Raw genomic sequence first — 12,841 nt, forward strand, 5'->3', positions numbered from 1 at the left:
TGACAATAAATTCCATTTATTCTAAATTCAAAGAAGATGAAACGGAAGAGTCCTGCCACAATACCAAAGAAAGCTTTTTTAAATTTTTTGTCCGCGGTTCTGAGTCAGCAGATCGCCCCGAACCAACTCAACAGCAGTGCTCAGCCCGAATCCAATAATAAAGTTCCCGCACCCGCTCCAGATGAGGCCCGACTATCAACCTTATATTTGCTCGTCGTCCTCCTACACGCTGTGTTATCCCACTACTGTCGCTCCTTCGGCTCACCTTGGTTTGATGCATTATAAGAGGAGGATTTGGGAATTGATGGGTGGGGCTGTATGATCTGGATAGTGTTAACGGCTTAGCCAATAAACGAAATAATGAATATATATATATATGCAGTAAAAATAGTGATAAAATGATAAAAAAAATACTTAGAAGGAATATATGCAGTAAGTTTTTCAGATGTAATATTGTCTGAAAATGTGGTAGAGGATCAATACTTACATCAGATGTTTCATTACGTAAAAATGGTGAGACTTGGAACATTGAGTGAGAATGACGGTGGAAGGCCAGTGCTTCTAGCAGACCTTGAATGAAAAGGGTGATGAACAGTCAGACCTTTATGGTTTGTGCTTTAGGGTTTAGGGTTTAGGGTTTAGGGTTAAGGGTTTAGTGTTTAAGGTTTACAGTTTATGGTTTATGGTTTAGGGTTTAGGGTTTAGGGTTTGTGATTTATGGTTTATGGTTTAAGTTTAAGGGTTTAGGGTTTAGGGTTTAAGGTTTAGGGTTTATGATTTAGGGTTTGTGGTAGGGTTTATGGTATAGGGTTTATGGTTTAGGATTTATGGTTTAGGGTTTAGGGTTTATGGTTTAGGGTTTAGGGTTTAGGGTTTAGGATTTAGGGTTTAGGGTTTAGGGTATTGGGTTTAGGATTTATTGTTTAGGGTTTAGGGTTTAGGGATTATGGTTTATGGATTATGGTTTAGGGTTTAGGGTTTAGGGTTTAGGGTTTATGGTTTAGTGTTTATGGGTTTAAGGTTTAGGGTTTATGGTTTAGGGTCTAGGGTTTAGAGTTTAGGGTTTAGGGTTTATGGTTTAGGGTTCATGGTAGGGTTTAGGGTTTATGGTTTAGGGTTTAGGGTTTAGGGTTTAGTGTCTAGGGTTTAGGGTCTAGGGTTTAGGGTCGAGGGTTTATGGTTTAAGGTTTATGGTTTAGGGTTTAGGGTTTAGGGTTTAGGGTTTAGGGTTTAGTGTCTTGGGTTTACGGTCTAGGGTTTAGGGTTTAGGGTTTAGGGTTTAGGATTTAGGGTTTATGGTTTAGGGTTTAGGGTTTAGGATTTAGGGTTTAGGGTTCATGGTTTATGGTTTATGGTTTAGGATTTATGAGTTAAGGTTGGTGGTAGGGTTTAGGGTTTATGGTAGGGTTTAGGGTTTAGGGTTTAGGGTTTAGGGTCTAGGGTTTATGGTTTAGGGTTAGGGTTTAGTATTTAGGGTTTAGGGTTTATTGTTTATGTTTTAGGGTTTAGGGTCTATGGTTGAGGGTTTAGGGTTTAGTTTTTAGGGTTAAGGGTTTATTGTTTAGGGTTTAGGGTTTATGGTTTATAGTTTATGGTTTAGGGTTTATGGTTTAGGGTTTAGGGTTTATTGTTTAGGGTTTAGGGTTTAGGGATTATGGTTTATGGATTATGGTTTAGGGTTTAGGGTTTAGGGTTTAGGTTTTAGGGTTTAGGATTTAGAATTTAGGGTTTAGGGTTTAGGGTTTAGGGTTTAGTGTTTAGGGTTTATGATTTAGGGTTTAGGATTTATGAGTTAGGGTTTGTGGTAGGGTTTAGGGCTTATGGTTTAGGGTTTATGGTTTAGGGTTTAGGGTTTAGGGTTTAGGGTTTAGGGTTTAGGGTTTACTTTTTAGGGTTAAGGATTTATGGTTTAAGGTTTAGGGTTTAGGGTTTAGGGTTTAGGATTTAAACCAAAGAAAAAAAATTATGTTGCACCAACTTTAATTTTTGGTCTACTAAAAAGGACACATGTCCATCAAACCTTCAATCTGAAATTATATCCAACGGTCGTTTTCCAGGACTTCATTGGAATGTCCACCTAAAACTAAACCCTGTGCTTTATCCTTTAAAAATAACGTAACCAGATTCGTGGGCAATGGTGCTCGTAACCGGGAGAGAACTAGATGCTACTAATCCGCGCACGATAGTGGAAAGCAACCTCCATCACTAATTTTGTCGTGATGCGCACGAGGCAAAACTTTATGACGCCCTAACCTAGAGCATGGGTAGTTGCAGACGAGAAGGTGTATATGTCAATTCGGGGTATGGGACAATACGCTTTCTATAGATATTTATGCTTTAAACAAGAATGGCACAACTTTGGACAAAAGGTTAATACGTAGACTGGGAAGGGAACCGGATAGCTAAAGGAAGCGAATGTATTAGCCATTTTGGCTTTGTCCCATCTCCCAACGAATGCCTTTTGACGATTTACTTGTGTAGGAAATTCAGCATTACACCCATCGCATATATAGCACGCAATCCCATGCCTCTACGATATAATGAATTAAAATAATGGGGGGAGGGGGTGGGGAAGACATGGTGTGACTTAGCGCCTGAGTGGAGGCCAGTCGATAGTTTTGGATTGATTTGACCGCAATGGTCACAGAATAAGTGATTGCAAAAGGAAGTTTTATAGTATAGTGTCACTCAGAACTTTCACTTTTGGATACGGAACAGACCATAAAACGAGCCCAAATAACAACGTACCATACGAGTGAAAGTTTTGTCGCGAGTTTGACGATTACGACAGATAGCCGTGACTCCATCCACAACACCTGAGTACCGTTAACATAGACGCATCACATTCCGTAAACGGAGGACAAAGCCTTCAGCATTTGCAAGTTCCTTTGCAATTAAATAAACCCACCTACCGTGCTAAACCATCAATATTCGAAACACAAAAAAAAAAGAAAAACAATGGGCGACGGTGAAGCACGCTCGAGCTCCGACGGTGACACACACAACAGGTTAGACAAGTTGCATTTATGACTTTTAGAATACAACAAAACGTAGTACGTTGCATATGCATGGTAGACGAATATTTGCATTAACAACCACGTACGGGGTACATGCAGGGACGTATGCGAAGAGGTCCACGACGCAGATACAGTTGAGCAGTCGCAGCCCCGGCAAGCGTCTGAGGTAAATCTTCTACTCAGGTGTACTTCACACATTCTTTAAACAAATAACTGATTTGATTTTCGTATTTTTTTTATATGTAGCTCCCCGGTGGACCCAAAGCTGACTGCGAAACCTCAGCCGAAGCTCCACAGCCGGATGATGTTAATGCGGTCAAAGGTGACCATATCCAGTCGGAAGAGGACTGGTCGTTTCCGAAGATCGGTCTCATCGTCAAGGACTTGATGAGGGGCTTCGTGGAAAAGGTTCAGGTAAGGTTTTACTCCTTGACCATGTATGTAACGTGTCATGTAGGTGTTCCTGATACTAAATCGGTTTAACTTATTATCCGACAGAGGGATCTCGAGAAGGAGACCGACAACGCAGCTGCGGTAATTTCTGAGAAAACCATCGTGTTGTTGGATTCTGACGGGGAGACGGATGAACAGTTAATCCCGCATTCCATGAAAGTTGCATCTGGCATCGCTAGTGGAACGCCGATTGTCCCAAATCCGCCTGAGAATAGTACTCCACCCCTTGCAGGAACCGACAGCATCATGAGAAAGTTGTTTCACACACCACCATCGGCAACAAGGAATGCCAAACGGCGACGTTCCAATGATGGAACTAACAGTTCTATGCGATCTGGTTCCAGCAGGGAAAAGTCTGCCCATTCAACGAGCAAGAAGGTAACTATTCGGTAAGTTTGTTTATCGAAAACTGCGCTAACCGACTGATCTTTGACAAACATGTGTCGTAGATGAGGTTCAAGATCACTCTTGCCATGGACTTTAACAACCGACAGTCGGCCTTATTCGCGTACGTGTTCGACGGAAACCTTGATCCATGGTAAAACTCGAGCTTCGTTGTGTTTAAACCCACTTATCGCGGTTATTTTAATTCGTTAACACTTTCCTCTTACTATAGCGAGGAACTTGTCTGTATTGGAGTCAAGTCCGCGGACAGGATTGATTTACACAGCTTACTACCGGGAAATGACGTTGATGATAAGGTATGGCACCTGTTTATGCTTGTTTTGAGTAGGAAAAACACATATATGGTGTCGCGAGACATCATCGGGGTTTTTTATTTATTTTATATTTTTGGCTATTCTTCGTTACCAGGTCATCCATCTGGTTGCCATGACTATGACCGGTGCTGAGATACTTGCCACGTCGCCCGCGTACTGGTGCTTACCGCCGTCTGTCTTGGTAAGTTAGTCCTGATCTGGCGTTGGTACTCGATATGAATTATTGCGCCATTAACGGTTGTTGACAGTCGTCGACGCACTGAGATTTATAGAACATAACTTATTTAATTCGTCAGCGTTGTCTGTGCAAGATGATATATTGAACGGGGGAGACGACAGAGTTAATGCTCAACCGTTACATAGAGAACTGGATGCGGCCATCCAGATTCCTTGAACTTGTCTGTTAAAGGAGAACTATTTGTTCATCGAAATCTAAACCAGGAACAAGTGTCTTCAGTGGATTAACTATACGTGTTTATCTTGTGCAGATTTATGTCCCCATGCAGGATGCGTTGGGCCACTGGTTTTTGATGCTCGTGTCTCTCAAAGACAAGGCAATTTACAACCTTGATTCATCGCCGAACCAGTTCGAGACGCCTCAACGGGAAGACCGGATTCGGAAAACGGTTAACTACAACTTTGATTGTAGTCTTTACTTTTAATTTGGCATACTGGCATAGCATGCAACACGGCGTGCATAAAAGCATTCTAATTTATATTCCGCGGTTCGTGCAGGCAAGGGTATTGTACAACGTGACACAAGCAGTTTACGAGAAGCACTTTATGCCCTTACCAAGCAACTTCGGAGATTTCCCGATAAGGAGCCCCATAGGGATACCTAATTGTGGGCAGAGGTACGTTATCATCAAATAAAACATGCATGTATCACAGTGATGCTTTTCACAGGTTATCCATAATACGTACTGATGGTTACTGTCTATTCGTCGGATCAATATTCAGCATGAACTCAGGGATATGGGTCATTGGGTGGCTCAACATGGGGGACAAATTCAACCCGATCATGGACGGGATTGTAAGTACGCTCAAATAAAAATGGTAGATTACGGCTATTAAATTATAGGGCCACAATAAACCCGATCGTTAACCATTTTACAGTTACGGGAGAACGAGATCAGGGCAACAACTGCGGTGAACCTGACCAGCACACCATTCAACAAACTCCGGGACCGTGTATTGGGCAAGGCAGAGTTATGGAGGATGAAAACAAAGAAGAACACCTAAGTCGACCGCCTGGTACTGCGTTGGCTACATGGTTCAACCAATTGTGACGCTTATGCCCCCATGTCAGAGGTAGTATTAGGTTTCTTTTTGCTTTAGTTTTATATTAGGGTACACTGCGACCATGTGTGGTGATTCAAGTTTATGTTACTCGCAAATTAAGACTTTCTGTGTTTACGGCCTTTCGTTTCATGTTTCCTCTTTCATGCATGGATGCCTATTGCAATTTCCAGGAATGATTTTCTTTAATTATATTTATACATATGAATGCGATGATGATTAGTTAGAATATAATTTAGTTAGATTTAATTTTAACGCTCCTAGCCGTCGACTAAATACGCACCAGCGCGTAACGACAATTCTAATAAATGCCCTCAATTAATAACGTTATTTCTATTTACAATGCAAGTTCGTAGAATCCTTTTTTCTTTTTTTTTTGGAAAACTAAAATAGATTTTCGCCAACGAAATTATGCGTCGGTTAAGTCCGAGGGAATTGGATTCCAAAGGGCGACCCTTATCCATAAATATACTAGCATTTCTGCTCTCAAAACCACTAGTCACTGGATAACAGCGTGTGAAGCATATACACTAGCAGGCCCCAGTCCAAGCGAAAGTTATAATGGAGCGTTTCTCTAACGCCTCCGAACTACCCTGCGACGTTTGGTTAGCCATAGCCATTAAAGTCGCGACGACATCGATTGAGGACCTGTGCAGGTTTCGTATGACGTGTTGCGTTGCACGCGATGTAGGCGACGACGATACTGTGCTCAGGATGGTTGCCATACCAGCTCCGCATGACATGAATTGGGTGTGGATACGGAACCCTATTAGGCAAAGATTTTTCGAGAGGTGCATTGAGATTGGTCACTCGGAACTTTTATTTCGGGAGGCGCTGCGGGAGCTCTACATAAGACGTAACCACGCCGTCAGATGCGAAATGCTGCAAAATACAGCAAGGAATGGGCTGGACGCTGCCAAGTACACACTTTCAACGGAGTTGTTCCTCCGAAGGGACGACAGAGACGCCAAAAAAGAAGGTTTGGAACTATTTCGCACGCTCGAAGCGGGTAACTTACTCCCCACATGTTACTCGAGTTGCTTCGCAGTCCTCACAATTTCTTAGCCAGATGAAATCCAAATGCCGGATAAGGGAGAAGAACATACAGTATGTGACTCGACCAGATGCTTGACCCGAGGCCACATGGGTCTTCTCTATGACTACCGCCGAAGGGCGGCAGAGCGGGGCTCCATCCACGGTGTCGGAGGCGCCGACCATATCCGGTGCATTCGTTGTCGTGCCGACTATGAGGTAGAACGATTCGTTGACATAGCTAGGGTTTAGGATTGTTATGCATATTAGGTTTATTATTGACATATAATATTTCGGTTTAGTATGAACGTATAATATTAGTTTTGGTATTGAAAATTTGAAACATCGTGTAATCAATGCTTTGTTTTTTATATATCCATTATGTAATTTTTTGTCAGTGATTTATTTTAACTAGCGGTTATCTACTTTATTATCATACAAATGTTATTTAGGTAATCGGATACTTATTACATATAGATATATTAAAATTATAGTTAACCAACAAGAATTTTGAACAATGTCTAAATAATGTCAATTAATATGATTAAAATATTAGACTTAATTATTAGCATTAAATTCTGATATAACAAAACATAAAGAGCAAAAAAATATATTTGGGAATTCCCAAGCAACGAAATGGAAAAAACGGAACTTAAAAGGGAAGTTATTGACCGGTTAGTTAAACAAAAATGAAAAAAAACTAAAAAATATGAATACAAGGGACGTGTTGGCTAAGGAACCCGTGTGTGAGCCGACGGGAAACTCAACCGGCAGGCTCCCTAAACGACGTGATTGTAGCTGAGTAGGTGTAGATGCACAGTACACAACCGATGGGATACCATCGCACACGGCACCGGGTGACTATAAAGACACCGTAAACAACAGGCATTGAGATAACTGCTTTGAGCCTTTCTGTTATCCAGTACTTACACATAACCGACCATTTATCTATCGTGCGAGGGCGCTCAATACAAAGGGAGGAGATATATCGTCCGACAGGCACGGCCAACCTTCCCCACGATGTATGGACCTTAATTGCCGGAAGGACCGCAGCACAGTCCGTCAGGGACTTGTGTAGTCTCAGGATGTCGTGCACCACTGCACGTAATGCAGGGGATGAGGATTTCGTTTACAGATGCGGCAACATTCCAATTTGGGACCAACGATGGTGGAGTGTGAGTCCCATGCACCAGCCGGGAAGAAACTTCTTAGCGCGATGCAGGCAGAGTGGGCACCTGGAAGTTCTGTTTCGGTCTGTTGTGTCTGACCTTTTCCTAGGCAAGTGTCGTTTTGCGGGGATGGAAACCATACACGTTGTCGCAGCCCAGGACCATTCGGCAGCCCAGTACACAGTGGCGATGATGCTGATGCTATGCGACGACGCCGACTCAAAGAACAAGGGCTTACAAACATTTCGTGGACTTGAGACGGCCGGTGCCCTAACAAACTGCAAATTGGTGTTCCGCGGCGTTGTCCAAGGGACGTGGAGACACCTGCGTCGCCTGCCAAGGCTAAACGCAGAGAATCAAGTCTGTTCTTCGCATGCATGTCCAAGCCGTGGAAACATGGGTGCCATTTACCGCCATCAACGCTATGGAAGAGGGTAGGACGTAAACGACGGTGAGGGAGGTGCTGCTCATATTCCGTGCGTGCATTGTAGGGCTGATTATGAATTGATCATGTTTGTCCACCTCTTTGACTGATTGGATAGGAATAGGTTCTCAATATTTTTTTGGTTATCCTATGTAATATATGTATTATCACTATTATGTAATAATTTTTTCAACTATTTGACTCGTTTTGGTACTGTTTGACTCGTTTTGCCATCATTTTTATTTTTGTGTTTTCTACTTAGTATTAAAAATTTAACTTATGAAAAATACAATTGTTTCCACTTACTGACCTCACATTCGGTGACTCTCCGTTGCATAGCCAAGTAATTAAGTTTTTTTTTTTGAGATCAACACAAGTCCTGTCTGCCACGTTATTCATAGCAGTCCATAGACCTTCAGCCCTTCCTGTCTACTCTAACGTCACATTGCCAAGATTTGCAATCATAGCGGATTTTGCGCAATCGATGCAGCATAAGTTTCCCCAGGCTTTTTCTTCGTTTATCGATAAAACAACCAGGTGCATTGTTATCTTCATTTTTTTCAAGGAATAGAATACGTCCATTAATTAACCACATTAAAATGTATTAATTTATTTATTATTAACTTAAATTTTGATTTTCATTAATGTATATCAATGCACAAGTCCGTCACAATTCATAACCATTCGTCAGTTCCTATAATCCTTATATTTATCCATAACCTCTGCCGGGAGAAAATTCATAGCTTCAAGGGCCGTTGTCGTCTACCAAACCTCCCGGTCTTCATCCGACAAAAATGTCGCACGAATCCCTCGATGACCACGCCATTAGTCCGGGCGACCTCGAGGAACCTCCGACCGCAGACCTGATCAACAACCTCCAACAGAGGATGAGGTTTCTGAGTGATAGTCTTCGTAGGACACAAGACGAAGCAAGGACGGCGAGGATTGAGGCAATCACCGCGAAAGTCAGGGCTAGTATCAGGAAGCATCAACTGGATCAAGGCCGCCGGTTGGAAAAGAAGTTGCGCACGGAGATGGAACAGCATCAAACCACCATTCGCGAACTCGAAGACAAAACAAACGCTTTGAAAGCGAAAATTGCCGATCTTCGTCGAAGGAAACAGCAACAGATGGCACCGTGGCGTGAAATGGAAGGCAGGCTAGAGGTTGTGGAGATCAAGGTAGGTTTATTGGTCCGCCAACTGTATGGTCAACCTGCGGCAACGGCAGACGGCTCTGACTATCAGGAAACCGCCGGGCAGAATGGAGACGATGTCGGGGCTATATGACCCACGGCATCTACCTTCCAGGTCTTTATTTGCTGTGTTTCCGTATTTTCTTAGCTGTTCTTTTCATGTTCTATAACCCCTGCGTAAAACTCAGTTTTCTTAATTATATATAATTTCCGCAGCATTTGAGTTTTTTTTTTCTTTCTTTCTATTTTCGGATGAAGCTATGTACACAGTAGCAACATGGCAGACACGTAACCTGCTTCGACGCTGTCCTCCGTCCAGGCCGCAGACAACAGTTCCATCCCAAGGCCACGGCGGGCAAACCGGAAATACTTCGTCAACCCCTGTCGGAGTATAGCATCCGCAATTCCTGCTTCAACACAACGACCGATACTCTCCAGCCGGTCAAGGAAAAATAAAAAGGACAATAATGGTATAACACGTAAATCGTTTCGTTGCCCAACATTAGATTATACACTGACATTAGTTAATTTTTACGGCTTAGCGCGTAAATCGTTTCGTTGCCCAACATTATGGTTAATACCGGATAATTAGTACATTTAATTTATGTACTTAGACCCGTATTTATCTATACGTACAATTAGAAGTGGCATCCTTTTGCCAAACGCCGGTGGGCAGTCTGGTTTTCATTTTCCAGTTTGCTTAGATATCCGGAAATGAGAAATGGGAATTGGGAAACGTGAATGACATTTTTGTTGTTTGCAAATTTAATGGAGCTCGTCGATAATCGTTATTATTGGAAAGCGTCAGATAAAACAATTAAATACATGTCATATTCTATACATTATGGAATATTAAACCGTTTAAAAACCGTCAATGATCACATCAAATTAAGTTATCGAATAATTGCATTCATTTTTTTATGGTTGATTTTGTAACAACCCTAATTTTCGAGTACGTGAGATCTCTTCTAATGATACGGAGAACTCTGGAGGATCGGTAAAAGGAGAACCTTTGATATATCATCAAGTATCTCAATCCCCATTGTCATTATGTCATCTTTAAGCTAGAACCTTTTCCGAGTCAAGCTCGATAACGCAGTCACGAAGAACATAGTTTTTGAACCGTATCGGTTAGGAGTTTTGATCCGGTTTTTCGTAAATAGTCTCAGTTTGACGAACCGGACTTGATTCATGAGAAAAGAGAGATAATAGGGTAATATCATCATTATATGAGTATTAGAAGCTTCTTGAATGATATTATAAGGTTACCTGGTCAGTTTTAGTTAAAAACAGAAAATCGGTTTAACCGGGTTCACAGTTTACTGGTGCAGCTTAGCACCAGCACTCTCTGATGACTTTAGCAATGCTAAGGCCTCATCATACATGTTTTATTCTCATAATAAATATGTTACTAGTGTCATTTATGCTAGTAGCTCAGAAAATAATTTTTAGAGATATTTTTACGAGTGTTCCGATACACCTAGTTTTAGTTGTTATACACCTGAGATATTTTAATATTATTTTAATCCACCTTCAAGCCAACCAATCACAACTCACCCTACACCCCCAAAAACCCCAAGGCTGCCTCATTTGCTCATTGTGGCCGAAAATCACCAAGAGAAAAAGGAGAGAAAGTTCTTGGTTCATAAATCTTCAAAGCTTGATTTCTTCTGAACTAAAACTCAAATCAAAACTCCGATTTCACCAAAATGATCCTCTCTTCTTCCTCTACATAACCATGTGACTTATCAAGGCTGGAAATAAGGTGAGATGGCTGTTCCTTTCCCCTTTCAATTCGGTTTTCAAGGAAAACCATGCAAAACATGTGTTTTCTTGATGTTCTTCCTTAGGAATCATGCTTAACTTGACTTGAGGGCCAAGAAGCGTGACTTTTCAGAAAGTCTAAGGTTAGAAATCACTTCCTAACATACTGAGTGAGATTTGGTTAGTTGAGGATTTTTGGATTTAAAGTTGTTCTTGATGTGATTTAGGAAGAAAAAGTGCTTAAGGACCACCTGAAAGAGTAACCGGATTTGAGGCAGCAAATCAAGATAGGGTGTCACAAAATTAATCTTGATTATTTGTGTTTGAGATGTTTGAATGTTGTATTATTTGGCTGTGCTAAAAATTGGTTGCATATATGATTGATTCTTGGTGAAAATTTGGTGAAATTTTGATGAAATTTGATGAAATTCAAGCTTTAAAGTTCATGTTCTTGGGCAGCTGGAAAAACGAAACCCTAAGCTTAAATTGAGGGTCAATTTGTGTTGAAATCATGTAGAAAAGATGGGGTTTTAGTGGCTGCTAATTTATTATGAATTATAGTAGAAATCGGTTGCTGAAAAGACTGAAAAACGGGTAAAAACAGAGAAAGAATCTGAAGAATTTATGAAGAACATGAAGAACACTTTGAGTGTGATGAAGAACAATGAAGAACAGGCCTTAGATCTTAAAAAGGGCAAGGAAGTAAAATTTTTGGTGTTTTAGGGGTTGTTTGGTAATTTCTGAAAGTTAGGGTGGTAAAAGTAGAAATATTAAAAGTTACCGGGGTAAAAAGTTAATTTTGAAAGTGAAAAGGTAAAGGCAAGGTAAATATCGAAAATTTAATGATAAAATAATAAATAATAATAAAATATTAAATAATAATATTTAATTAAAAATAATATTTTAATAAAAATAATAAAATAATGCAGAAAAGGCAGTTTTCTGTAAAAGCTTTAGAAAGACAACTTTAAGTGCAGAATCTCATAATTACCTTCATAAAACACTTAGGGAGTGGTAATAACATGTTAGTGAGGAAAAGATAAAGAAAAGATAAAGGTTGAAGAAAAGATAAAAGTCAAAGAAAAAGTCTGTAAAGTTTTAATGACAGAAAACAGACAGAGATTAGTGAACGAATTAGGGCAACTTAGATAGTACTTGAGTTGCGACTAGGGTTAGGTATTATATGAAAAGTTAAACTGTTTCAGTATAGACTTAATGAACCTATACTTGGGACAGGCTAACTATTCATACCGAAATTTACATAAGCTTCAACTATATATGTTAAGCAGAGAAAATCAGAGCAGAGTAGGGAAACACAGAGAACAGAATAATCAGAGTTGAGGAAAGAGATAAAGAGAAGAAGAGTAACATATATATAAAGGAAATAGTAATCAGAGAAAAATAAAGAGATACAGAAGACAGAGTAATTAGAGCAGAGTAAAGAGATAAAGAGAAAGTTAAGAAAGGTTTAGGAATATGTGTTAAGGATTCAAAGGGAAAGAGGAAATGAAGATTGATTTGTGGATTTGTTGAGGTTGAGAAAGGATAACGAAAAATGATAAAAGGCGGGAATACCCCACAAACTGTTAGTTGTTTAACTACGGGGGACACCCATGAACTGATAATTGGTTGAATTCGGGAAGTACCCACGAACTGAATGATCATTGATCTCGGGGAAACCCATAAATTGTTATTTGTTTTATAAGCGGGAAAAACCCACGGACTGATAATCATTGATTACGGGAATAACCCATGAATCGTTGTATGTT

Source organism: Arachis stenosperma, chromosome 7 (assembly GCF_014773155.1).
Source record: "Arachis stenosperma cultivar V10309 chromosome 7, arast.V10309.gnm1.PFL2, whole genome shotgun sequence".
NCBI lineage: Eukaryota > Viridiplantae > Streptophyta > Magnoliopsida > Fabales > Fabaceae > Arachis > Arachis stenosperma.